Consider the following 12,466-nt stretch of genomic DNA (forward strand, 5'->3'; position numbering starts at 1 on the left):
TCTCATCAGTGCATTTGTCGAAAGTTACGGAAAAATTTCGCATGTCTTGTATTTTCGTCACGTGTCAGGCTAATTTGCTGGAGTTAGTGTAAACGTATTTTCCAATGAACAAAATCTTTGTGCAATCTATATTTATCAATTCTATGAAACTGAACTTTCTGATGCTGTCCAGGATCGAACTGAAGGCATTTTGCGTGTTAGGCAGACGTGATAACCGCTACACCCCAGCACCTGAGCTTTTTCAAGTAGCTTCTTTTTCTTGTTTCGCAGACCTGGAATTTTTGTCATCAGTGCATTTTTCGAAAATAACGGAAACTTTTAGCATGTCTTAATGAAATTTAGTCACATGTCAGGCAATTTTTCTGGAGTTAGTTGAAATAAATTTTTCAACAAACAAAATTTTTGTACAATCCTTAATCAACATTTTAATGACAATTGACTTCCTGATGCTATCCAGGATCGAACTGGAGACCTTCTGCGTGTAAGGCAGACGTGAGAAGCGCTACACTACAGCACCTGAGCTTTCTCAAGTAGCTTTTTTTTATTGTTTTGCAGACCTGAAATTTTCGTCATCAGTGCCTATTTCAAAAGTTACGAAAATTTTTTGTATGTCTTATAGTAATTCCGTCAAGTGTCAGGCAATTTTTCTGGAGTTAGCTTTACCGTATTTGGCATCGAACAAAATCTTTGTGCAGTTCCTATTTATCAATTCTATGAAATCGGATTTTCTGATGCTGTCCAGTATCGCACTGGAGACATTCTGCGTGTAAGGCAGACGTGATATTTTTCAACAAACAAAATCGTTGTATAGTCCTTATTCGTCATTTTTATGAGGATTGACTTTCTGATGCTGCCCAGGATTGACTTGGAGAACTTCTGCATGTTAGGCAGACGTGATAACCGCTACATCACAGCACCTGAGCATTCTGAAGTAGCTTCTTTTTCTTGATTTGCAGACCTGGAATTTTTGTCATCAATTCATATGTCAAAAGTTACGGAAAAATTTCGCATGTCTTATTGTAATTTCGTCACGTATCAGGCAATTTTTCTGGAGTCAGTTGAAATAAATTTTTCAGCGAGCAAAATTTTGTACAGTCCTTTTTCAACGTTTTTATGACATTTGACTTTCTGATGCTATCCAGGATCGAACTGGAGACCTTCTGCGTGTAAGGCAGACGTGAGAAGCGCTACACTACAGCACCTGAGCTTTCTCAAGTAGCTTTTTTTTATTGTTTTGCAGACCTGAAATTTTCGTCATCAGTGCCTATTTCAAAAGTTACGAAAATTTTTTGTATGTCTTATAGTAATTCCGTCAAGTGTCAGGCAATTTTTCTGGAGTTAGCTTTACCGTATTTGGCATCGAACAAAATCTTTGTGCAGTTCCTATTTATCAATTCTATGAAATCGGATTTTCTGATGCTGTCCAGTATCGCACTGGAGACATTCTGCGTGTAAGGCAGACGTGATATTTTTCAACAAACAAAATCGTTGTATAGTCCTTATTCGTCATTTTTATGAGGATTGACTTTCTGATGCTGCCCAGGATTGACTTGGAGAACTTCTGCATGTTAGGCAGACGTGATAACCGCTACATCACAGCACCTGAGCATTCTGAAGTAGCTTCTTTTTCTTGATTTGCAGACCTGGAATTTTTGTCATCAATTCATATGTCAAAAGTTACGGAAAAATTTCGCATGTCTTATTGTAATTTCGTCACGTATCAGGCAATTTTTCTGGAGTCAGTTGAAATAAATTTTTCAGCGAGCAAAATTTTGTACAGTCCTTTTTCAACGTTTTTATGACATTTGACTTTCTGATGCTATCCAGGATCGAACTGGAGACCTTCTGCGTGTAAGGCAGACGTGATAACCGCTACACCACAGCTCCTGAGATTTCTGAAGTAGCTTCTTTTTCTTGTTTTGCAGACCTGGAATTTTGTCATCAGTGCATTTGTCGAAAATTACGGAAAACCTTCGCATGTCTTAATTTATATTCGTCACATGTTAGCCAATTTTTCCATGGCTATATATATACTTTTCAACGAACAAACTCTTTGTACAGTCATTATTCATCATTTTAATGGTAGTTGACTTTCTGATGCTGTCCAGGATTGACTTGGAGACCTTCTGCATGTTAGGCAGATGTGCTAACCGCTACACCACAGCACCTGAGCATTCTCAAGTAGCTTCTTTTTCTTGTTTTGCAGACCTGGAATTTTTGTCATCAGTGCATATGTCAAAAGTTACGGAAAAATTTCGCATGTCTTATTGTAATTTCGTCAAGTGTCAGGCAATTTTTCTGGAGTCAGTTGAAATAAATTTTTCAACGAACAAAATTTTGTACAGTCCTTATTCAACGTTTTTATGACAGTTGACTTTCTGATGCTATCCAGGATCGAACTGCAGACCTTCTGCGTGTAAGGCAGACGTGATAACCGCTACACCACAGCTCCTGAGCTTTCTGAAGTAGCTTCTTTTTCTTACTTTGCAGACCTGGAATTTTGACAATCAGTGCATTTGTCGAAAATTACGGCAAATTTTTTGCATGTCTTAATGTATTGTCGTCACGTATCAGGCAATTTTTCCGGAGTTAGTGGAAATATAATTTTCAACGAACAAAATCTTTGTACAGTCCTTGTTCATCATTATTATGATAATTGTCTTTATGATGCTGTCCAGGATCGAACTGGAGACCTTCTGCGTGTTAGGCAGACGTGATAACCGCTACACCACAGCACCTGAGCTTCTTAAGTAGCTTCTTTTTCTTGTTTTGCACACCTGGAATTTTCGTCATCAGTGCATTTATCGAAAATTTTGGAAAAACTTCGCATGTCTTAATTTACTTTTGTCACAAGTTAGGCAATTTTTACTGGAGTTCATGAAGTATATTTTTCAACGAACAAATTCTTTGCACAGTTATTATTCATCATTTTTATGGTAGTTGACTTTCTGATGCTGTCCAGGATCGCACTGGAGACCTTCTGCGTGTAAGGCAGATGTGATAACCGCTACACCACAGCACCTGAGATTTCTGAAGTAGCTTCTTTTTTCTTCTTTTGCAGACCTGGAATTTTTGTCATCAGTGCATTTGTCGAAAATTTCGGAAAAACTTCGCATGTCTCAAACTATTTTTGTCACATGTTAGGCAATTTTTCCTGGAACTAGTTGAAATATATTTTTCAACGAACAAAATCGTTGTATAGTTTTTATTCGTCGTTTTTATGACGATTGACTATCTGATGCTGTCCAGGATTGACTTGGAGACCTTCTGCATGTTAGGCAGACGTGATAACCGCTACATCACAGCACGTGAGCTTGCTCAAGTAGCTTTTCTTTCTTGTTTTGCACACCTGGAATTTTTGTCATCAGTGCATTTGTCGAAAATTTCGGAAAAACTTCGCATGTCTTAATTTTTTTTCGTCACATGTTAGCAAATTTTTCCTGGAGTAAGTTGAAATACATTTTTCAACGAACAAAATTTTGTTTAGTCCTTATTCAACGTTTTTTATGACAGTTGACTTTCTGATGCTATCCAGGATCGAACTGGAGACAGTCTGCGTGTAAGGCAGACGTGATAAACGCTACACCACAGTTCCTCAGCTTTCTCAAGTAGCTTCTTTTTCTTGTTTTGCAGACCTGGAATTTTGTCATCAGTGCATTTGTAGAAAGTTACGGAAAATTTTTTGCATGTCTTAATGTATTGTCGTCACGTATTAGGCAATTTTTCCGGAGTTAGTGGAAATATAATTTTCGACGAACAAATCTTTGTACACTCCTTATTCATCATTATTATGATAATTGTCTTTCTGATGCTGTCCAGGATCAAACTGGAGACCTTCTGCGTGTTAGGCAGACGTGATAACCGCTACACCACAGCACCTGAGCTTCTTAAGTAGCTTCTTTTTCTTGTTTTGCACACCTGGAATTTTCGTCATCAGTGCATTTATCGAAAACTTCGGATGTCTTATTGTTATATCGTCACTTGTCAGGCAAAGTTCTGGAGTTAGTTTTACCGTATTTTGCAATGAACGAAATCTTTGTGCAGTTCCTATTTATCATTTCTATGAAACTGGACTCTCTGATGCTGTCTAGGATCGAAATGGAGACCCTCTGCGTGTAAGGCAGACGCGATAACCGCTACACCACAGTTCCTCAGCATTCTCAAGTAGCTTCTTTTTCTTGTTTTGCAGGCCTGGAATTTTGTCATCAGTGCATTTGTAGAAAATTACGGAAAATTTTTGCATGTCTTAATGTATTGTCGTCACGTATCAGGCAATTTTTCCTGAGTTAGTGGAAATATAATTTTCAACGAACAAAATCTTTGTACAGTCCTTATTCATCATTATTATGATAATTGTCTTTTCTGATGCTGTCCAGGATCGAACTGGAGACCTTCTGCGTGTTAGGCAGACGTGAAAACCGCTACAACACAGCACCTGAGCTTGTTAAGTAGCTTCTTTTTCTTGTTTTGCACACCTGCAATTTTCGTCATCAGTGCATTTATCGAAAATTTCTGAAAAACTTCGCATGTCTTATTGTAATTTCGTCACTTGTCAGGCAACGTTCTGGAGTTAGTTTTACCGTATTTTGCAATGAACGAAATCTTTGTGCAATTCCTATTTATCATTTCTATGAAACTGTACTTTCTGATGCTGTCTAGGATCGAACTGGAGACCTTCTGTGTGTAAGGCAGACGTGATAACCGCTACACCACAGCACCTGAGCTTTCTGAAGTAGCTTCTTTTTCTTGATTTGCAGACCTGGAAATTTTGTCATCAGTGCATTTTTCGGAAGTAACGAAAAATTTTCGCAAGTCTTGATGAATTTTTGTCACGTGTCAGGCAGTTTTTCTGGAGTTAGTTGAAATATATTTTTCAACGAACAAAATCATTGTACAGTCCTTATTCGTCATTTTTATGACGATTGACTTTCTGATGCTGTCCAGGGTTGACTTGGAGACCTTCTGCATGTTCGGCAGACGTTATAACCGCTACATCACAGCATCTGAGCTTACTCAAGTAGCTTCTTTTTCTTGTTTTGCATGAAGACCTGGAATTTTTGTCATCAGTGCATTTGTCGAAAATTTCGGAAAAACTTCGCATGTCTTAATTTTTTTTCGTCACATGTTAGCAAATTTTTCCTGGAGTAAGTTGAAATACATTTTTCAACGAACAAAATTTTGTTTAGTCCTTATTCAACGTTTTTTATGACAGTTGACTTTCTGATGCTGTCCAGGATTGACTTGGAGAACATCTGCATGTTAGGCAGACGTGCTAACCGCTACACCACATCACCTGAGCTTTCCCAAGTAGCTTCTTTTCCTTGTTTTGCAGACCTGGAGTTTTTGTCATCAGTGCAAATGTCAAAAGTTACGGAAAAGTTACGCAGGTCAGGCAATTTTTCTGGAGTCAGTTTCACCGTATTTTCCAATGAACAAAATGTTTGTGCATTCCATGTTTTTCAATTCTATGATACTGCACTTTCTGATGCTGTCCAGAATCGAACTGGAGACCTTCTGCGTGTAAGTCAGACGTGATAACCGCTACACCACAGCTCCTGAGCTTTCACAAGTAGCTTCTTTTTCTTGTTTTGCAGGCCTGGAATTTTGTCATCAGTGCATTTGTAGAAAATTACGGAAAATTTTTGCATGTCTTAATGTATTGTCGTCACGTATCAGGCAATTTTTCCTGAGTTAGTGGAAATATAATTTTCAACGAACAAAATCTTTGTACAGTCCTTATTCATCATTATTATGATAATTGTCTTTTCTGATGCTGTCCAGGATCGAACTGGAGACCTTCTGCGTGTTAGGCAGACGTGAAAACCGCTACAACACAGCACCTGAGCTTGTTAAGTAGCTTCTTTTTCTTGTTTTGCACACCTGCAATTTTCGTCATCAGTGCATTTATCGAAAATTTCTGAAAAACTTCGCATGTCTTATTGTAATTTCGTCACTTGTCAGGCAACGTTCTGGAGTTAGTTTTACCGTATTTTGCAATGAACGAAATCTTTGTGCAATTCCTATTTATCATTTCTATGAAACTGTACTTTCTGATGCTGTCTAGGATCGAACTGGAGACCTTCTGTGTGTAAGGCAGACGTGATAACCGCTACACCACAGCACCTGAGCTTTCTGAAGTAGCTTCTTTTTCTTGATTTGCAGACCTGGAAATTTTGTCATCAGTGCATTTTTCGGAAGTAACGAAAAATTTTCGCAAGTCTTGATGAATTTTTGTCACGTGTCAGGCAGTTTTTCTGGAGTTAGTTGAAATATATTTTTCAACGAACAAAATCATTGTACAGTCCTTATTCGTCATTTTTATGACGATTGACTTTCTGATGCTGTCCAGGGTTGACTTGGAGACCTTCTGCATGTTCGGCAGACGTTATAACCGCTACATCACAGCATCTGAGCTTACTCAAGTAGCTTCTTTTTCTTGTTTTGCATGAAGACCTGGAATTTTTGTCATCAGTGCATTTGTCGAAAATTTCGGAAAAACTTCGCATGTCTTAATTTTTTTTCGTCACATGTTAGCAAATTTTTCCTGGAGTAAGTTGAAATACATTTTTCAACGAACAAAATTTTGTTTAGTCCTTATTCAACGTTTTTTATGACAGTTGACTTTCTGATGCTGTCCAGGATTGACTTGGAGAACATCTGCATGTTAGGCAGACGTGCTAACCGCTACACCACATCACCTGAGCTTTCCCAAGTAGCTTCTTTTCCTTGTTTTGCAGACCTGGAGTTTTTGTCATCAGTGCAAATGTCAAAAGTTACGGAAAAGTTACGCAGGTCAGGCAATTTTTCTGGAGTCAGTTTCACCGTATTTTCCAATGAACAAAATGTTTGTGCATTCCATGTTTTTCAATTCTATGATACTGCACTTTCTGATGCTGTCCAGAATCGAACTGGAGACCTTCTGCGTGTAAGTCAGACGTGATAACCGCTACACCACAGCTCCTGAGCTTTCACAAGTAGCTTCTTTTTCTTGTTTTGCAGACTTGGAATTTTATCAACAGTGAATTTGTCGACAATTACGGAAAATTTTAGCATGTCTTAATGTATTGTCGTCACGTATCAGGCAATTTTTCCTGGAACTAATTGAAATATATTTTTCAACGAACAAAATCGTTGTATAGTCTTTATTCGTCATTTTTATGACGATTGATTTTTTGATGCTATCCAGGATCGAACTGGAGACCTTCTGCGTGTTAGGCAGACGTGATAACCGCTACACCACAGCACCTGAGATTCTTAAGTAGCTTTTTAAAATTGTTTTGCAGACCTGGAATTTTCGTCATCAGTGCATATTTCAAAAGTTACGAAAAAATTTGGCATGTCTTATAGTAATTCCGTCAAGTGTCAGGCAATTTTTCTGGAGTTCGCTTTACCGTATTTTGCATTGAACAAAATCTTTGTGCAATTCCTATTTATCAATTCCATGAAACTGGACTTTTTGATGCTGTCCAGGATCGCACTGGAGACCTTCTCCGTGTAAGGCAGACGTGATAACCGCTACACCACAGCACCTGAGATTTCTGAAGTAGCTTCTTTTTCTTCTTTTGCAGACTGGAATTTTTGTCATCAGTGCATTTGTCGAAAATTTCGGAAAAACTTCGCATGTCTTAAACTAATTTCGTCACATGTTCGGCAATTTTTACTGGAACTAGTTGAAATATATTTTTTAACGAACAAAATCGTTGTATAGTCTTTATTCGTCATTTTTATGACGATTGACTTTCTGATGCTATCCAGGATCGAACTGGAGACCTTCTGCGTGTTAGGCAGACGTGATAACAGCTACACCACAGCACCTGAGATTCTTAAGTAGCTTTTTAAAATTGTTTTGCAGACCTGGAATTTTTGTCATCAGTGCATATTTCAAAAGTTACGAAAAAATTTTGCATGTCTTATTGTAATTCCGTCAAGTGTCAGGTAATTTTTCTGGAGTTAGCTTTACTGTATTTTGCATTGAACAAAATTTTTGTGCAATCCATATTTATCATTTCTATGGTACTGCACTTTCTGATGCTGTACAGGATCGAACTGGAGACCTTCTGCGTGTAAGTCAGACGTGATAACTGCTACACCACAGCTCCTGAGCTTTCGGAAGTAGCTTCTTTTTCTTATTTTGCAGACCTGGAATTTTATCAACAGTGCATTTGTCGAAAAATACGGAAAATTTTAGCATGTCTTAATGTATTGTCGTCACGTATCAGGCAATTTTTCCGGAGTTAGTGGAAATATAATTTTCAACGAACAAATTGTTTGCACAGTCCTTATTCATCATTGTTCTGATATTTGTCTTTCTGATGCTGTCCAGGATCGAACTGGAGACCTTCTGCGTGTTAGGCAGAAGTGATAACCGCTACACCACAGCACCTGAGCTTCTTAAGTAGCTTTTTTTTTAAATTGTTTTGCAGACCTGGAATTTTCGTCATCAGTGCATATTTCAAAAGTTACGAAAAAATTTGGCATGTCTTATAGTAATTCCGTCTAGTGTCAGGCAATTTTTCTGGAGTTCGCTTTACCGTATTTTGCATTGAACAAAATCTTTGTGCAATTCCTATTTATCAATTCCATGAAACTGGACTTTTTGATGCTGTCCAGGATCGCACTGGAGACCTTCTGCGTGTAAGGCAGACGTGATAACCGCTACACCACAGCACCTGAGATTTCTGAAGTAGCTTCTTTTTCTTGTTTTGCAGACTGGAATTTTTGTCATCAGTGCAATTGTCGAAAATTTCGGAAAAACTTCGCATGTCTTAAACTAATTTCGTCACATGTTCGGCAATTTTTCCTGGAACTTGTTGAAATATATTTTTCAACGAACAAAATCGTTGTATAGTCTTTATTCGTCATTTTTATGACGATTGACTTTCTGATGCTATCCAGGATCGAACTGGAGACCTTCTGCGTGTTAGGCAGACGTGATAACAGCTACACCACAGCACCTGAGATTCTTAAGTAGCTTTTTAAAATTGTTTTGCAGACCTGGAATTTTTGTCATCAGTGCATATTTCAAAAGTTACGAAAAAATTTTGCATGTCTTATTGTAATTCCGTCAAGTGTCAGGCAATTTTTCTGGAGTTAGCTTTACCGTATTTTGCATTGAACAAAATCTTTGTGCAATTCCTATTTATCAATTCCATGAAACTGGACTTTTTGATGCTGTCCAGGATCGCACTGGAGACCTTCTGCGTGTAAGGCAGACGTGATAACCGCTACACCACAGCACCTGAGATTCTTAAGTAGCTTTTTAAAATTGTTTTGCAGACCTGGAATTTTTGTCATCAGTGCATATTTCAAAAGTTACGAAAAAATTTTGCATGTCTTATTGTAATTCCGTCAAGTGTCAGGCAATTTTTCTGGAGTTAGCTTTACCGTATTTTGCATTGAACAAAATCTTTGTGCAATTCCTATTTATCAATTCCATGAAACTGGACTTTTTGATGCTGTCCAGGATCGCACTGGAGACCTTCTGCGTGTAAGGCAGACGTGATAACCGCTACACCACAGCACCTGAGATTTCTGAAGTAGCTTTTTTTTTTATTGTTTTGCAGACCTGGAATTTTTGTCATCAGTGCATTTGTCGAAAATTTCGGAAAAACTTCGCATGTCTTAAACTATTTTCGTCACATGTTAGCTTTACCGTATTTTGCATTGAACAAAATCTTTGTGCAATTCCTATTTATCAATTCCATGAAACTGGACTTTTTGATGCTGTCCAGGATCGCACTGTAGACCTTCTGCGTGTAAGGCAGACGTGATAACCGCTACACCACAGCACCTGAGATTTCTGAAGTAGCTTCTTTTTCTTCTTTTGCAGACCTGGAATTTTTGTCATCAGTGCTTTTGTCGAAAATTTCGGAAAAACTTCGCATGTCTTAAACTATTTTCGTCACATGTTAGGCAATTTTTCCTGGAACTTGTTGAAATATTTTTTTCAACGAACAAAATCGTTTTATAGTCTTTATTCGTCATTTTTATGACGATTGACTTTCTGATGTTGTCCAGGATTGACTTGGAGACCTTCTGCATATTAGGCAGACGTGATAACCGCTACATCACAGCACCTGAGCTTGCTCAAGTAGCTTTTCTTTCTTGTTTTGCACACCTGGACTTTTTTTCATCAGTGCATTTGTCGAAAATTTCGGAAAAACTTCGCATGTCTTAATTTATTTTCATCACATGTTAGCCAATTTTTCCTGGAGTTAGTTGAAATAAATTTTTCAACGAACAAAAATTTGTACAGTCCTTATTCAACGTTTTTATGACAGTTGACTTTCCGATGCTATCCAGGATCGAACTGGAGACCTTCTGCGTGTTAGGCAGACGTAATAACCGCTACACCACAGCACCTGAGATTCTTAAGTAGCTTTTTTTATTTGTTTTGCAGACCTGGAATTTTCGTCATCAGTGCATATTTCAAAAGTTACGAAAAATTTCGCATGTCTTATAGTAATTCCGTCAAGCGTCAGGCAATTTTTCTGGAGTTAGCTTTACCGTATTTTGCATTGAACAAACTCTTTGTGCAATTCCTATTTATCAATTCCATGAAACTGGACTTTTTGATGCTGTCCAGGATCGCACTGGAGACCTTCTGCGTGTAAGGCAGACGTGATAACCGCTGCACCACAGCACCTGAGATTTCTGAAGTAGCTTCTTTTTCTTCTTTTGCAGACTGGAATTTTGTCATCAGTGCATTTGTCGAAAATTTCGGAAAAACTTCGCATGTCTTAAACTATTTTCGTCACATGTTAGGCAATTTTTCCTGGAACTAGTTGAAATATTTTTTTCAACGAACAAAATCGTTGTAAAGTCTTTATTCGTCATTTTTATGACGATTGACTTTTTGATGCTATCCAGGATCGAACTGGAGACCTTCTGCGTGTTAGGCAGACGTGATAACAGTTACACCACAGCACCTGAGCTTCTTAAGTAGCTTTTTTAAATTGTTTTGCAGACCTGGAATTTTTGTCATCAGTGCATATTTCAAAAGTTACGAAAAAATTTCGCATGTCTTATAGTAATTCCGTCAAGTGTCAGGCAATTTTTCTGGAGTTAGCTTTACCGTATTTTGCATTGAACAAACTCTTTGTGCACTTCCTATTTATCAATTCCATGAAACTGGAATTTTTGATGCTGTCCAGGATCGCACTGGAGACCTTCTGCGTGTAAGGCAGACGTGATAACCGCTACACCACAGCACCTGAGATTTCTGAAGTAGCTTCTTTTTCTTCTTTTGCAGACTGGAGTTTTTGTCATCAGTGCATTTGTCGAAAATTTCGGAAAAACTTCGCATGTCTTAAACTATTTTCGTCACATGTTAGGCAATTTTTCCTGGAACTTGTTGAAATATTTTTTTCAACGAACAAAATCGTTTTATAGTCTTTATTCGTCATTTTTATGACGATTGACTTTCTGATGTTGTCCAGGATTGACTTGGAGACCTTCTGCATGTTAGGCAGACGTGATAACCGCTACATCACATCACCTGAGCTTGCTCAAGTAGCTTTTCTTTCTTGTTTTGCACACCTGGAGTTTTTTTCATCAGTGCATTTGTCGAAAATTTCGGAAAAACTTCGCATGTCTTAATTTATTTTCGTCACATGTTAGCCAATTTTTCCTGGAGTTAGTTGAAATAAATTTTTCAACGAACAAAATTTTGTACAGTCCTTATTCAACGTTTTTATGACAGTTGACTTTCTGATGCTATCAGGATCGAACTGGAGACCTTCTGCGTGTTAGGCAGACGTGATAACCGCTACACCACAGCACCTGAGATTTCTGAAGTAGCTTCTTTTTCTTCTTTTGCAGACTGGAATTTTTGTCATCAGTGCAATTGTCGAAAATTTCGGAAAAACTTCGCATGTGTTAAACTAATTTCGTCACATGTTCGGCAATTTTTCCTGGAACTTGTTGAAATATATTTTTCAATGAACAAAATCGTTGTATAGTCTTTATTCGTCATTTTTATGACGATTGACTTTCTGATGCTATCCAGGATCGAACTGGAGACCTTCTGCGTGTTAGGCAGACGTGATAACAGCTACACCACAGCACCTGAGATTCTTAAGTAGCTTTTTAAAATTGTTTTGCAGACCTGGAATTTTTGTCATCAGTGCATATTTCAAAAGTTACGAAAAAATTTTGCATGTCTTATTGTAATTCCGTCAAGTGTCAGGCAATTTTTCTGGAGTTAGCTTTACCGTATTTTGCATTGAACAAAATCTTTGTGCAATTCCTATTTATCAATTCCATGAAACTGGACTTTTTGATGCTGTCCAGGATCGCACTGGAGACCTTCTGCGTGTAAGGCAGACGTGATAACCGCTACACCACAGCACCTGAGATTTCTGAAGTAGCTTTTTTTTATTGTTTTGCAGACCTGGAATTTTTGTCATCAGTGCATTTGTCGAAAATTTCGGAAAAACTTCGCATGTCTTAAACTATTTTCGTCACA

The 12,466-nt window shown here is 37.9% G+C and overlaps 1 protein-coding gene and 22 non-coding genes across 23 annotated transcripts in view; 1 reads left to right on the top strand and 22 right to left on the bottom strand.

Annotated features, from left to right (window-relative positions):
* LOC134848630 (uncharacterized) overlaps positions 1-12,466 on the top strand; it is a 244,181-nt gene that overhangs the window by 47,205 nt on the left and 184,510 nt on the right. The window lies entirely within an intron of this gene.
* Positions 1,815-1,887, bottom strand: Trnav-uac (transfer RNA valine (anticodon UAC)). The gene has a single exon. It is a non-coding gene; the product is annotated as a tRNA-Val (tRNA).
* Positions 2,666-2,738, bottom strand: Trnav-aac (transfer RNA valine (anticodon AAC)). Its single transcript has one exon. It is a non-coding gene; the product is annotated as a tRNA-Val (tRNA).
* Positions 2,950-3,022, bottom strand: Trnav-uac (transfer RNA valine (anticodon UAC)). Its single transcript has one exon. It is a non-coding gene; the product is annotated as a tRNA-Val (tRNA).
* Positions 3,807-3,879, bottom strand: Trnav-aac (transfer RNA valine (anticodon AAC)). Its single transcript has one exon. It is a non-coding gene; the product is annotated as a tRNA-Val (tRNA).
* On the bottom strand, positions 4,364-4,436 carry Trnav-aac (transfer RNA valine (anticodon AAC)). The gene has a single exon. It is a non-coding gene; the product is annotated as a tRNA-Val (tRNA).
* Positions 4,647-4,719, bottom strand: Trnav-uac (transfer RNA valine (anticodon UAC)). Its single transcript has one exon. It is a non-coding gene; the product is annotated as a tRNA-Val (tRNA).
* Trnav-aac (transfer RNA valine (anticodon AAC)) lies at positions 5,769-5,841 on the bottom strand. The gene has a single exon. It is a non-coding gene; the product is annotated as a tRNA-Val (tRNA).
* Positions 6,052-6,124, bottom strand: Trnav-uac (transfer RNA valine (anticodon UAC)). Its single transcript has one exon. It is a non-coding gene; the product is annotated as a tRNA-Val (tRNA).
* Positions 7,174-7,246, bottom strand: Trnav-aac (transfer RNA valine (anticodon AAC)). The gene has a single exon. It is a non-coding gene; the product is annotated as a tRNA-Val (tRNA).
* Positions 7,743-7,815, bottom strand: Trnav-aac (transfer RNA valine (anticodon AAC)). The gene has a single exon. It is a non-coding gene; the product is annotated as a tRNA-Val (tRNA).
* On the bottom strand, positions 8,311-8,383 carry Trnav-aac (transfer RNA valine (anticodon AAC)). The gene has a single exon. It is a non-coding gene; the product is annotated as a tRNA-Val (tRNA).
* On the bottom strand, positions 8,598-8,670 carry Trnav-uac (transfer RNA valine (anticodon UAC)). Its single transcript has one exon. It is a non-coding gene; the product is annotated as a tRNA-Val (tRNA).
* Trnav-aac (transfer RNA valine (anticodon AAC)) lies at positions 8,883-8,955 on the bottom strand. Its single transcript has one exon. It is a non-coding gene; the product is annotated as a tRNA-Val (tRNA).
* On the bottom strand, positions 9,167-9,239 carry Trnav-uac (transfer RNA valine (anticodon UAC)). The gene has a single exon. It is a non-coding gene; the product is annotated as a tRNA-Val (tRNA).
* On the bottom strand, positions 9,451-9,523 carry Trnav-uac (transfer RNA valine (anticodon UAC)). The gene has a single exon. It is a non-coding gene; the product is annotated as a tRNA-Val (tRNA).
* On the bottom strand, positions 9,719-9,791 carry Trnav-uac (transfer RNA valine (anticodon UAC)). The gene has a single exon. It is a non-coding gene; the product is annotated as a tRNA-Val (tRNA).
* Positions 10,290-10,362, bottom strand: Trnav-aac (transfer RNA valine (anticodon AAC)). The gene has a single exon. It is a non-coding gene; the product is annotated as a tRNA-Val (tRNA).
* Positions 10,573-10,645, bottom strand: Trnav-uac (transfer RNA valine (anticodon UAC)). The gene has a single exon. It is a non-coding gene; the product is annotated as a tRNA-Val (tRNA).
* Positions 10,857-10,929, bottom strand: Trnav-aac (transfer RNA valine (anticodon AAC)). The gene has a single exon. It is a non-coding gene; the product is annotated as a tRNA-Val (tRNA).
* Positions 11,141-11,213, bottom strand: Trnav-uac (transfer RNA valine (anticodon UAC)). Its single transcript has one exon. It is a non-coding gene; the product is annotated as a tRNA-Val (tRNA).
* Positions 11,995-12,067, bottom strand: Trnav-aac (transfer RNA valine (anticodon AAC)). Its single transcript has one exon. It is a non-coding gene; the product is annotated as a tRNA-Val (tRNA).
* Trnav-uac (transfer RNA valine (anticodon UAC)) lies at positions 12,279-12,351 on the bottom strand. The gene has a single exon. It is a non-coding gene; the product is annotated as a tRNA-Val (tRNA).

The sequence above is a fragment of the Symsagittifera roscoffensis genome, chromosome 6 (genome assembly GCF_963678635.1).
Source record: "Symsagittifera roscoffensis chromosome 6, txSymRosc1.1, whole genome shotgun sequence".
In the NCBI taxonomy this organism is placed as follows: Eukaryota; Metazoa; Xenacoelomorpha; order Acoela; family Convolutidae; genus Symsagittifera; species Symsagittifera roscoffensis.